We start from the raw sequence: 14215 nt of genomic DNA, 5'->3' as shown, positions 1-14215 counted from the left end.
TACGACTGTACTAGAAACACACATGTCCTCCTGTTCCTCCTGTACGACTGTACTAGAAACACACCTGTTCCTCCTGTACGACTGTACTAGAAACACACCTGTTCCTCCTGTTCCTCCTGTTCCTCCTGTTCCTCCTGTACTAGAAACACACCTATTCCTCCTGTTCCTCCTGTTCCTCCTGTTCCTCCTGTACTAGAAACACACCTATTCCTCCTGTTCCTCCTGTTCCTCCTGTTCCTACTGTACTAGAAACACACCTGTTCCTCCTGTACGACTGTACTAGAAACACACCTGTTCCTCCTGTACGACTGTACTAGAAACACACCTGTTCCTCCTGTACGACTGTACTAGAAACACACCTGTTCCTCCTGTTCCTCCTGTTCCTCCTGTTCCTCCTGTACTAGAAACACACCTGTTCCTCCTGTTCCTCCTGTTCCTCCTATTCCTCCTGTTCCTCCTGTACTAGAAACACACCTGTTCCTCCTGTTCCTCCTGTACTAGAAACACACCTATTCCTCCTGTACGACTGTACTAGAAACACACCTGTTCCTCCTGTACGACTGTACTAGAAACACACCTGATCCTCCTGTACGACTGTACTAGAAACACACCTGTTCCTCCTGTACGACTGTACTAGAAACACACCTGTTCTTCCTGTACGACTGTACTAGAAACACACCTGATCCTCCTGTACGACTGTACTAGAAACACACCTGTTCCTCCTGTTCGACTGTACTAGAAACACACATGTCCTCCTGTTCGACTGTACTAGAAACACACATGTCCTCCTGTACGACTGTACTAGATGTGGCTCTATGTAGAACATCACTGTAGAGGTATAATAGTCTTTATATGGTTCTATGTAGAACATCACTATAGAGGTATAATAGTCTTTATATGGTTCTATGTAGAACATCACTATAGAGGTATAATAGTCTTTATATGGTTCTATGTAGAACATCACTATAGAGGTATAATAGTCTTTATATGGTTCTATGTAGAACATCACTATAGAGGTATAATAGTCTTTATATGGTTCTATGTAGAACATCACTATAGAGGTATAATAGTCTTTATATGGTTCTATGTAGAACAGTCACTATAGAAGTATACCTAGGAATCTAGGAAAGAGGGCTGCAATGTGTGTTATCTGGTGGAGAACTGAGCAGGATACACATTTCTGCTGTTTGCTGTAACAAATGGACAATAACGTTGTACCCTGACCTCTGACCTTGTATCTCCCCCACAGTGAGAGTCCGCACAGTCAGCACAGGGCCATAGAGGAATTGGACAACGAGGAAAAAAGACCAGCAAAGATTGTGAGTACCAGACTACACTTTTGAAGTAATTACCATTTTTGGATATAACGCCTCTTTACAGCTCCGGGCAGAAACATTTAGGTTCCAGATTATATATATTACAGGTGTGATGTTGATATATCATGTTAGTTAGGTGGTAAGTAGCCTAGAGGTTATTACAGGTGTGATGTTGATATATCATGTTAGTTAGGTGGTAAGTAGCCTAGAGGTTATTACAGGTGTGATGTTGATATATCATGTTAGTTAGATGGTAAGTAGCCTAGCGGTTAGAGCAGGTGTGATGTTGATATATCATGTTAGTTAGATGGTAAGTAGCCTAGAGGTTATTACAGGTGTGATGTTGATATATCATGTTAGTTAGGTGGTAAGTAGCCTAGCGGTTATTACAGGTGTGATGTTGATATATCATGTTAGTTAGGTGGTAAGTAGCCTAGAGGTTATTACAGGTGTGATGTTGATATATCATGTTAGTTAGGTGGTAAGTAGCCTAGCGGTTATTACAGGTGTGATGTTGATATATCATGTTAGTTAGGTGGTAAGTAGCCTAGAGGTTATTACAGGTGTGATGTTGATATATCATGTTAGTTAGGTGGTAAGTAGCCTAGCGGTTAGAGCAGGTGTGATGTTGATATATCATGTTAGTTAGGTGGTAAGTAGCCTAGCGGTTATTACAGGTGTGATGTTGATATGTCATGTTAGTTAGGTGGTAAGTAGCCTAGAGGTTATTACAGGTGGGATGTTGATATATCATGTTAGTTAGATGGTAAGTAGCCTAGAGGTTATTACAGGTGTGATGTTGATATATCATGTTAGTTAGGTGGTAAGTAGCCTAGCGGTTATTACAGGTGGGATGTTGATATATCATGTTAGTTAGGTGGTAAGTAGCCTAGCGGTTAGAGCAGGTGTGATGTTGATATATCATGTTAGTTAGGTGGTAAGTAGCCTAGAGGTTATTACAGGTGTGATGTTGATATATCATGTTAGTTAGGTGGTAAGTAGCCTAGAGGTTATTACAGGTGGGATGTTGATATATCATGTTAGTTAGATGGTAAGTAGCCTAGCGGTTATTACAGGTGTGATGTTGATATATCATGTTAGTTAGATGGTAAGTAGCCTAGCGGTTAGAGCAGGTGTGATGTTGATATATCATGTTAGTTAGATGGTAAGTAGCCTAGCGGTTATTACAGGTGTGATGTTGATATATCATGTTAGTTAGATGGTAAGTAGCCTAGCGGTTATTACAGGTGTGATGTTGATATATCATGTTAGTTAGGTGGTAAGTAGCCTAGCGGTTATTACAGGTGTGATGTTGATATATCATGTTAGTTAGGTGGTAAGTAGCCTAGCGGTTATTACAGGTGTGATGTTGATATATCATGTTAGTTAGATGGTAAGTAGCCTAGCGGTTATTACAGGTGTGATGTTGATATATCATGTTAATTAGTATTTTTATTTGTTCTGAATGTGGTTCCTGAGACAATGTGACATGTGATGCTTTTTATTGTGCTCTTTATAGTGCTCTCTAATAGTGCTCTAATAGTGCTCTATGGTGCTCTTTATATTGCTCTTTATAGTGCTCTTTATAGTGCTCTCTATAGTGCTCTCTAATAGTGCTCTTTATAGTGCTCTCTAATAGTGCTCTTTATAGTGCTCTTTATAGTGCTCTCTATAGTGCTCTCTAATAGTGCTCTTTATAGTGCTCTCTAATAGTGCTCTTTATAGTGCTCTTTATATTGCTCTTTATAGTGCTCTCTAATAGTGCGCTTTATATTGCTCTCTAATAGTGCTCTTTATAGTGCTCTTTATAGTGCTCTTTATAGTGCTCTTTATAGTGCTCTTTATATTGCTCTTTATAGTGCTCTCTAATAGTGCGCTTTATATTGCTCTCTAATAGTGCTCTTTATAGTGCTCTTTATAGTGCTCTTTATAGTGCTCTTTATAGTGCTCTTTATATTGCTCTTTATATTGCTCTCTAATAGTGCTCTTTATAGTGCTCTCTAATAGTGCGCTTTATAGTGCTCTCTAATAGTGCTCTTTATAGTGCTCTCTAATAGTGCTCTTTATATTGCTCTCTAATAGTGCTCTTTATAGTGCTCTCTAATAGTGCGCTTTATATTGCTCTCTAATAGTGCTCTTTATAGTGCTCTTTATAGTGCTCTTTATAGTGCTCTCTAATAGTGCTCTTTATAGTGCTCTTTATAGTGCTCTTTATAGTGCTTTTTATGGTGCTCTTTATGATGCTCTCTAATAGTGCTCTTTATAGTGCGAATGCAATAAAGACTTCCTGGAACATGTCTCTTACTAAGAGACTGCCGGAGAGTATTCAGGATACTAGGGATGAAGACCAGAATGACCCCAAGGCCAAGGGCACAGACAGACCTGTGGTAGAATTCATTACCATCCAATGAGTACATGCAGTGTAAAGGAGAGAGAAAGATGAGTCTCCAGGCGGAGGAAAATAAGTAACAGGGTCTAGTATTCACAAAGCGTCTCAGACTAGGAGTGCCGAGGTATGATCTACTGTGAGTCGCTTTATGATAACAGGCCCTGATTACTAAGAGAAAACAGAGTGAACGAGAGACGATAGTAGAATGAAAAGGACTGAAGAAGAGAGATGGAAATATGAACAGAACGTTGCAAGGTAGAAAAAGAAGGTGAAGATAGAAAATGAGTGACATTATAAAATGTCAACACCTGCTTTATGAAAGAGAGAGAGAGAGAGGGAGGGAGAGAGACTGTCAAAGAGAGAGAGAGAGAGAGGGAGGGAGAGGGAGGGAGGGAGGGAGAGAGGGGGAGCAAGGTAGATAGGAGGGAGACTGTGACAGAGAGAAAAATGGAGAGAGAAAGATATATAGAGTGGGAGAGAGGCTGTGAAAGTGAGAGAAAAATAGAGAGAGGGAGAGAGGTAAGGGAAAGAGAGAGAAAGAGAGAGGGAGGGAGAAATAGATAGATAGATAGAGGGAGAGAGACTGAACGAGAGAGAGAGGGAGGGAGAGAGAGAGACTGAAAGAGAGGCGGGAAGAAAGAGACAAGAGAGTAACAGAGGTGTGTGTGTGTGTGTGTGTGTGTGTGTGTGTGTGTGTGTGTGTGTGTGTGTGTGTGTGTGTGTGTGTGTGTGTCTTTGTGTTTTTGTGACTGACTGACTGAGAGGGGAGATTAAAATGTCAAGAACCCCAAAGTAAGGAAGAAAGGGGTTATCAAAAGCTCCAAAATCTCTGTCCACTGACCGCCTGCACTTCTCTGCTGGAGCGACAGGAGTGGGGACTAGAAATCCTCTGTCCAAATGTGGAGAGGGGGAGGAGGTGGTGGGAGAAATGGGTTGGAGGTGAAGAGTGGAAGAGAGGGAGAGAAGCCAGTGTATGTGTGGATGTTTTAATCCAGTCCCAGAGGAATGTCAAGCCACACACACACACACACACACAAACACACACACACACACACATTTCTTAAAGTGTGAAAGAGTGTCCCAATACTTTTTTGAAATGTGCAGCTATGGTTACTCATGGCTCTAAACAATATACCATCGTTCATGATTTACTTCAGATATTGGTATGAACAAGGTAGAACATTGTATAGTATACCAGGTTGTACTATAAACACACTACACAGTCCTAACCTGTTAATTGATTAGTAGATTATCGCGAAGGAGCAAATATAGGGCTCTGGTCAAAACTAGTGGTTTATGCAGTATAGGTCTCTGGTCAAAACTAGTGGTTTATATTGGGCTCTGGTCATAACTAGTGGCTTGTATAGGTCTCTGGTCAAAACGAGTGGTTTATATTGGGCTCTGGTCATAACTAGTGGCTTATATAGGGCTCTGGTCATAACTAGTGGCTTATATTGGGCTCTGGTCATAACTATTGGCTTATATAGGGCTCTGGTCATAACTAGTGGCTTATATTGGGCTCTGGTCAAAACTAGTGGTTTATATTGGGCTCTGGTCATAACTAGTGGCTTATATAGGGCTCTGGTCATACTAGTGGCTTATATAGGGCTCTGGTCATAACTAGTGGCTTATATTGGGCTCTGGTCAAAACTAGTGGTTTATATTGGGCTCTGGTCATAACTAGTGGCTTATATTGGGCTCTGGTCATAACTAGTGGCTTATATTGGGCTCTGGTCATAACTAGTGGCTTATATAAGGCTCTGGTCTAAACTAGTTGCTTATATAGGGGGCCATTTGGGACGTGTCACATGTCTTGTCTGTGAGTTTATTAGAGCATTCTGAGGTATACTGTGGATGTAGGTGGAGGTACAGCGCTGTGTATGTAGGTGGAGGTACAGCTCTGTGGATGTACAGCACTGTGGATATAGGGGGAGGTACAGCACTGTGGATGTAGGTGGAGGTACAGCACTGTGGATGTAGGGGGAGGTACAGCACTGTGGATGTAGGGGGAGGTACAGCACTGTGGATGTAGGTGGAGGTACAGCACTGGATGTAGGGGAAGGTACAGCACTGTGGATGTAGGTGTAGGTACAGCACTGTGGATGTAAGTGTAGGTACAGCACTGTTGATGTAAGTGTAGGTACAGCACTGTGGATGTAGGGGGAGGTACAGCACTGTGGATGTAGGTGGAGGTACAGCACTGTGGATGTAAGTGTAGGTACAGTACTGTGGATGTAAGTGTAGGTACAGCACTGTGGATGTAAGTGTAGGTACAGCACTGTGGATGTAGGGGGAGGTACCTCACTGTGGATGTAGGTGGAGGTACAGCACTGTGGATGTAGGTGGAGGTACAGCACTTAAAAACATCGGGATATAGAGAGAGAGAAGGAGAGAGAAAGAGGGGGAGATGATGAGAGAGGGATATGGAGGGAGGGAGAGAAACACATGTACCGTTTCCCGGTGCAGCAACACTCTATAGAGATCCAATGCACCTTGAGACAGACAGGACGAGGCTATTAAACACAGGGCTGTAACAGAATGAGGGGGGAGAGAGAGAGTTGGTGAAATATAGAGAAGGTGAGAGAGAGGGAAAGAGAGGGAGAGGGAAAGAGAGGGAGAGGGAAAGAGAGGGAGAGGTAAATAGAGGGAGAGGGAAAGAGAGAGAGAGGGAAAGAAAGGGAGAGGGAAAGAGAGGGAGAGGTAAAGAGAGGGAGAGGTAAAGAGAGGGAGAGGGAAAGAGAGGGAGAGGGAAAGAGAGGGAGAGGGAAAGAGAGGGAGAGGTAAAGAGAGGGAGAGGGAAAGAGAGGGAGAGGGAAAGAAAGGGAGAGGGAAAGAGAGGGAGAGGGAAAGAGAGGGAGAGGGAAAGAGAGAGAGGGAAAGAGAGAGAGAGGGAAAGAGAGGGAGAGGGAAAGAGAGGGAAAGAGAGAGAGAGGTAAAGAGAGGGAGAGGGAAAGAGAGGGAGAGGGAAAGAGAGGGTCGAGGGAAAGAGAGAGAGAGGTAAAGAGAGAGAGAGGGAAAGAGAGAGAGAGGGAAAGAGAGGAGAGGGAAAGAGAGGGAGAGGTAAAGAAGAGGGAGAGGGAAAGAGAGGGAGAGGGAAAGAGAGAGAGAGGGAAAAGAGAGGGAGAGGGAAAGAGAGGGAGAGGGAAAGAAAGGGAGAGGGTAAGAGAGAGAGAGGGAAAGAGAGGGAGAGGGAAAGAGAGGGAGAGGGAAAGAGAGGGAAAGAGAGAGAGAGGTAAAGAGAGAGAGAGGGAAAGAGAGGGAGAGGTAAAATAGAGGGAGAGGGAAAGAGAGAGAGAGGTAAAGAGAGAGAGAGGGAAAGAGAGGGAGAGGGAAAGAGAGGGAGAGGGAAAGAGAGAGAGAGGTAAAGAGAGGGGAGAGGTAAAGAGAGGGAGAGGGAAAGAGAGGGAGAGGGAGAGGGAAAGAGAGGGAGAGGGAAAGAGAGGGAGAGGGAAAGAGAGGGAGAGGTAAGAGAGGGAGAGGTAAAGAGAGGGAGTGGGAAAGATAGAGAGGGAAATAGAGGGAGAGGGAAAGAGAGAGAGGGGGAAAGAGAGAGAGAGGTAAAGAGAGGGAGAGGGAAAGAGAGGGAGAGGGAAGAGAGGGGAGAGGGAAAGAGAGAGAGAGGTAAAGAGAGGGAGAGGGAAAGAGAGGGAGAGGGAAAAGAGAGAGAGGGAAAGAGAGAGAGAGGGAAAGAGAGGGAGAGGGAAAGAGAGAGAGAGGTAAAGAGAGGAGAGGAAAGAGAGGGAGAGGGAAGAGGGAGAGAGGTAACGAGAGGAGAGGGAAAAGAGTGAGAGGGAGAGGGAAAGAGAGAGAGGGAAAGAGAGAGAGAGGGAAAGAGAGAGGAGGGAAAGAGAGGAGAGGGAAAGAGAGGGGAGAGGTAAGAGAGGGAGAGGTAAAGAGAGGGAGAGGAAAGAGAGGGAGAGGGAAGAGAGGGAGAGGAAAGAGAGAGGGTCGAGGGAAAGAGAGAGAGAGGTAAAGAGAGAGAGAGGGAAAGAGAGGAGAGGGAAAGAGAGGAGAGGAAAGAGAGGGAGAGGTAAAGAGAGGGAGAGGGAAAGAGAGGGAGAGGGAAAGAGAGAGAGAGAGGAAAGAGAGGGAGAGGGAAAGAGAGGGGAGGGAAAGAAAGGGAGAGGGTAAGAGAGAGAGAGAGGGAAAGTAGAGGGAGAGGGAAAAGAGAGGAGAGGGAAAGAGAGGGAAAGAGAGAGAGAGAGGTTTAAAGAGAGAGAGAGGGAAAGAGAGGGAGAGGTAAATAGAGGGAGAGGGAAAGAGAGAGAGAGGTAAAGAGAGAGAGAGGGAAAGAGAGGGAGAGGGAAAGAGAGGGAGAGGGAAAGAGAGAGAGAGGTAAAGAGAGGGAGAGGTAAAGAGAGGGAGAGGGAAAGAGAGGGAGAGGGAGAGGGAAAGAGAGGGAGAGGGAAGAGAGGGAGAGGGAAAGAGAGGGAGAGGTAAAGAGAGGGAGAGGTTAAAGAGAGGGAGTGGGAAAGATAGAGAGGGAAATAGAGGGAGAGGGAAAGAGAGAGAGGGGGAAAGAGAGAGAGAGGTAAAGAGAGGGAGAGGGAAAGAGAGGGAGAGGGAAAGAGAGGGAGAGGGAAAGAGAGAGAGAGGTAAAGAGAGGGAGAGGGAAAGAGAGGGAGAGGGAAAGAGAGAGAGGGAAAGAGAGAGAGAGGGAAAGAGAGGGAGAGGGAAAGAGAGAGAAGAGAGGTAGAGGTAAGAGAGGGAGAGGGAAAAGAGAGGGAGAGGGAAAGAGGGAGAGAGGTAAAGAGAGGGGAGAGGGAAGAGGGAGAGGGAGAGGAAGAGAGAGAGGGAAAGAGAGAGAGAGGGAAAGAGAGAGAGAGGGAAAGAGAGGGAGAGGGAAAGAGAGGGAGAGGTAAAGAGAGGGAGAGGGAAAGAGAGGGAGAGGGAAAGAGAGAGAGAGGGAAAGAGAGGGAGAGGGAAAGAGAGGGAGAGGGAAAGAAAGGGAGAGGGTATAAGAGAGGGAGAGGGAAAGAGAGGGAGTGGGAAAGAGAGGGAGAGGGAAAGAAAGGGAGAGGGAAAGAGAAAGAGAGGGAAAGAGAGGGAGTGGGAAAGAGAGAGAGAGAGGGAAAGAGGAGGGAGAGGGAAAGAGAGGGAGAGGGAAAGAGAGGGAGAGGGAAAGAAAGGGAGAGGGAAAGAGAGGGAGAGGTAAAGAGAGGAGAGGGAAAGAGAGGGAGAGGGAAAGAGAGGGAGTGGAAGGAAAGAGAGGGAGAGGGAAAGAAAGGGAGAGGGAAAGAGAGAGAGAGGGAAAGAGAGGGAGTGGGAAAGAGAGAGAGAGGGAAAGAGAGGGAGAGGGAAAGAGAGGGAGAGGGAGAGGGAAAGAGAGAGAGGGAAAGAGAGAGAGAGGGAAAGAGAGAGAGAGGGAAAGAGAGGGAGAGGGAAAGAGAGGGAGAGGTAATGAGAGGGAGAGGAAGAGAGGGAGAGGAAAGAGAGGGAGTGGGAGAGAGAGGGAGAGGGAAAGAAAGGGAGAGGGAAGAGAGAGAGCGGGAAAGAGAGGGAGAGGGAAAGAGAGGGAGAGGGAAAGGAAAGGGAGAGGTAAAGAGAGGGAGTGGGAAAGAGAGAGAGAGGGAAATAGAGGGAGAGGGAAAGAGAGGGAGAGGGAAAGAGAGGGAGAGGGAAATAGAGGGAGAGGGAAAGAGAGGGAGTGGTAAAGAGAGAGAGAGGTAAAGAGAGGGAGAGGGAAAGAAGGGAGAGGTAAAGAGAGGAGAGGGAAATAGAGGGAGAGGTAAAGAGAGGGAGAGGGAAAGAGAGGGAGAGGGAAAGAGAGGGAGAGGGAAAGAGAGGGAGAGGTACAGAGAGAGAGAGGTAAAGAGAGGGGGGGAGGTAAAGAGAGAGAGGGAAAGAGAGGGAGAGGGAAAGAGAGGGAGAGGGAAAGAGAGAGAGGGAAAGAGAGGGAGAGGTAAAGAGAGCGGGCAAGAAACACAGGTGAACAGTGTCAAGGGATAGAAAGATGGAGAGGTAGTGGAGAGAGAAAAGAAGTGAGAGGGAGAAAGAAAGAAAGAGTTGAGGGAACAACAAAGTCTTGGACTAATGGGCTGCAGATGTACTTCTAACGAGGTACCCAGACAACACAACATGCATTAGCATCAATTATAACCGGGAAAGAGAGACTTTGAATCAAAAGCTAGCCGTACCCCATGAACTGCAGTTACACAATAACATTCCTGAGAAACAACCTTTTCCTCTCTCTCAGCCTGAAAGCTTGGCCTCCCAGTGACACCCCAGGTGTATAGAGACTTATAGGGTTCATCCCAAATGGCTCCCCTCTCCCTATATTAGTGCATTACGTTTGAGCAGGGCCCGTATGGCACTATGTAAGGGAATAGTGTGCCATTTGAGACGTAGCTGTAGTCATTGGAATAGGCTGATAGCACGCTCGTGTCTTATAAGGTTTTAATGCAGTTTGGATGCAGTAGGGTTTGACACTGGCTGGAGGTACATTCGTAGAGTAAAGAGAGGAACTGTTGTGGGCTGTTTTCCTCATTGGAGTTTTTGGGCCTCTGGGCCTCTGCCTATGTGTACCAACACGGTGGGGGTCAATTATAATTGAAGTTAGTCATTTCAGGAAGTCATTTATATTTCACATGAATACATTGAAAATGTTTTCAATAAATTGTTTCTTCTTTTCAGTTTATTGCGAAGTCATGACAATAGATGCAGTTTTTTTTACAATTATTAACTTAGAATTTCAGTTTCCTTTTTGAATTGACGCCAACCGTTGTACCAAATACAAATATGACAAACAACGTCTTAGATGCTGATTGGCACACAGGGCATATATGACCCAATAAGACTTGACTTACAGTGACATAATCGGCATATAGAGGACAATCAATCTTGGCTCATCGGCTCTTGATAAGCTCATTACTGTTTTCTAGTCATCTTCTGATGATAAAACATTGATCTTTAATTCAACCTTTGGCATGTTGATTGACTGCCCGATCTTCTTATATCTGTCTATAAGATTGGTCTGCAACTAGCGGTCTGCTGGCCAGTTCTGGCCCCAAGGAACACATTCCTGGGCCTCCAATATTCAACCTTCGTCTCTCGTCAGCTCGTACGGGAGTTGTAGCGATGAGAGAAGACAGTGGATTTAATCTCTTTTTTTTAATCATCAATCTACATACTTTTTAATGAAAAGTGAAATACAGGTTTTTAGAAATGTTTATAAATTAAAACAGAAGTACCTTATTTACATAAGTATTCAGACCCTTTGCTATGAGACTTGAAATTGAAATTGAGCTCAGGAGCATCCTGTTTCCATTGATCATCCTTGAGATGTTTCTACAACTTGATTGGAGTCAACCTGTGGTAAATTCAACTGATTGGACATGATTTGGAAAGGCACTCACCTGTCTATATAAGGTCACACAGTTGACAGTGCACGTCAGAGGAAAAACCAAGCCATGAGGTCGAAGGAATTGTCCGTAGCGCTCCGAGACAGGATTGCGTTGAGGCACAGATCCGAAAAATTCCCCAGGAACACAGTGGCCTCCATTATTCTTAAAGGAAGAAGTTTGGAACCACCAAGACTCTTCTGATTGAGCAATCATGGGAGAAGGGCAGTGACAGTTCTAGCTTGTATGGCTCCCTGGGTGAACCTCCCCTTCAGCGGCCCCTCCAATTCATCATTCATAAAGAAATCACCATTCTGCACCCACTGTTATTTTTATTCAGACATTTGGAACAACACATAATTAATCATAACAATTAAAACTATATAAATATAAAAAATATATACAAAAATAAGACTAATAAGACTAATAAGACTAATGAGACTAATAAGACTGAGAAATATCAAAAAGAGGTAAAAAGACAAATAAACAAATTGTAGTATATAAATACAAATAAAAAGAGAATCAAATAATTACACTATTACCCTGTTGCTAACAGCAACACACACATAATTACACTATTACCCTGTTGCTAACAGCAACACACACATAATTACACTATTACCCTGTTGCTAACAGCAACACACACATAATTACACTATTACCCTGTTGCTAACAGCAACACACACATAATTACACTATTACCCTGTTGCTAACAGCAACACACACATAATTACACTATTACCCTGTTGCTAACAGCAACACACACATAATTACACTATTACCCTGTTGCTAACAGCAACACACACATAATTACACTATTACCCTGTTGCTAACAGCAACACACACATAATTACACTATTACCCTGTTGCTAACAGCAACACACACATAATTACACTATTACCCTGTTGCTAACAGCAACACACAATACACTACCCTGTAACCACACACATAATTACACTATTACCCTGTTGCTAACAGCAACACACACATAATTACACTATTACCCTGTTGCTAACAGCAACACACACATAATTACACTATTACCCTGTTGCTAACAGCAACACACACATAATTACACTATTACCCTGTTGCTAACAGCAACACACACATAATTACACTATTACCCTGTTGCTAACAGCAACACACACATACAACTACATTACATAAATCATATATCACACAAATACACAAATAGAATAACACTCTTATAAAGAGGAGAACCTGATTATGACTCTATTGAACTTCAAACAAGAAACACACCAACTAAATTGTTGAACCTTGACCTTTCTTGCCTTCCTTGATGCCAAGTCATCAATGACATCATCATAGGAAATCTGCCCAGCTACTGCATGTTTAATACTGATGACAGCAAGGCCACTAAGGCGTTCCTGTGGCATGGTGGCCCTCAGGTAGGATTTGATGAGCTTCAGCTTTGAAAAGCTCCTCTCTGCTTCAGCTTCCTTCACTGGAAGATGTAGATACATTCTGAGAACAGTCCACAGATGTAGATACATTCTGAGAACAGTCCACAGATGTAGATACATTCTGAGAACAGTCCACAGATGTAGATACATTCTGAGAACAGTCCACAGATGTAGATACATTCTGAGAGCAGTCCACAGATGTAGATACATTCTGAGAGCAGTCCACAGATGTAGATACATTCTGAGAGCAGTCCACAGATGTAGATACATTCTGAGAGCAGTCCACAGATGTAGATACATTCTGAGAGCAGTCCACAGATGTAGATACATTCTGAGAGCAGTCCACAGATGTAGATACATTCTGAGAGCAGTCCACAGATGTAGATACATTCTGAGAGCAGTCCACAGATGTAGATACATTCTGAGAGCAGTCCACAGATGTAGATACATTCTGAGAGCAGTCTGAGAGCAGTCCACAGATGTAGATACATTCTGAGAACAGTCCACAGATGTAGATACATTCTGAGAGCAGTCCACAGATGTAGATACATTCTGAGAGCAGTCCACAGATGTAGATAATCCAGGTCGCCTCGGGTGGCTGCCCATGTCGCCTCGGGTGGCTGCCCAGGTCGCCTCTGGTGGCTGCCCATGTCGCCTCGGGCGGCTGCCGAGGTCGCCTCGGGTGGCTGCCCATGTCGCCTCGGGTGGCTGCCGAGGTCGCCTCGGGTGGCTGCCCAGGTCGCCTCGGGTGGCTGCCCAGGTCGCCTCGGGTGGCTGCCCAGGTCGCCTCGGGTGGCTGCCCATGTCGCCTCGGGTGGCTGCCCAGGTCGCCTCGGGTGGCTGCCCATGTCGCCTCGGGTGGCTGCCCAGGTCGCCTCGGGTGGCTGCCCAGGTCGCCTCGGGTGGCTGCTCAGGTCGCCTCGGGTGGCTGCCCAGGTCGCCTATACCTAAATCCGCTACTGGAGAAGGGACTTGGTCAGGGAGGTGACCAAGAATCTGATGATCATTTTGAAAGAGCTCCAGACGTCCTCTCTCGAAATGGGAGAATCTTCCAGAAGGACAACCACACATGCAGCATATCCAACAATCGGGCCTTAATGGTTGAGGCGCCAGACGGAAGCCACTCCTCAGTAAAAGGCACATGACGACCTACTTTGAGAAAAGTTAGCTAAAGGACTCAGACCATCAGAAACAAGATTCTCTGGTCTGATGAAACCAAGATTGAACTCTTTGGCCTGAATGCCAAGTGTCACGCCTGGAGGAAACCTTGCCCCATCCCTACTGTGCAGCATGGTGGTGGCAGGATCATGCTGTGGGGGTGTTTTTCAGCTGCAGGGACTGGGAGACGAGTCAGGATCGAGGGAACGATGAACAGAGCAAAGTACAGAGAGATCCTTGATGAAAACCTGCTCCACAGTGCTCAGAACCTCAGACTGGGGTGAAGGTTCACCTTTCAACAGGACAATGTCCCTAAGCACACAGCCTAGACAACACAGGAGTGACTTTGGGACAAGTCTCTGAATGTCCTTGAGTGGCCCAGCCGGAGCCCGGCCTTGAACCCGATCGAATATCTCTGGAGGGACCTGAAAATGGCTGTGCAGCAACTCTCCCCATCCAACCTGACAGAGCTTGTAAGGATCTGCAGATCTGTCAGGTTGGATGAGAGAAACTCCCCAAATACAGGTGTGCCAAGCTTGTAGTGACATACCTAAGAAGACTTGAGGCTGCCAAATGTGCTTCAACAA

General features: G+C 45.3%; 1 protein-coding gene across 1 annotated transcript in view; it reads left to right on the top strand.

Moving 5' to 3' along the window:
* LOC116358992 (protein phosphatase 1 regulatory subunit 29-like) overlaps window positions 1–14215 on the top strand; it is a 257303-nt gene that overhangs the window by 199750 nt on the left and 43338 nt on the right. Inside the window, exon 3 of the mRNA XM_031811568.1 lies at window positions 1250–1319. The gene's annotated coding sequence lies outside the window, so the exon portion shown is untranslated. The remainder of the gene's footprint in view (window positions 1–1249; window positions 1320–14215) is intronic.

This window comes from Oncorhynchus kisutch, unplaced genomic scaffold (assembly GCF_002021735.2).
Source record: "Oncorhynchus kisutch isolate 150728-3 unplaced genomic scaffold, Okis_V2 Okis01b-Okis20b_hom, whole genome shotgun sequence".
In the NCBI taxonomy this organism is placed as follows: domain Eukaryota; kingdom Metazoa; phylum Chordata; class Actinopteri; order Salmoniformes; family Salmonidae; genus Oncorhynchus; species Oncorhynchus kisutch.
Note: the sequence above shows the minus strand (reverse complement) of the source record. Positions and strands in the feature narration are given on the sequence as shown.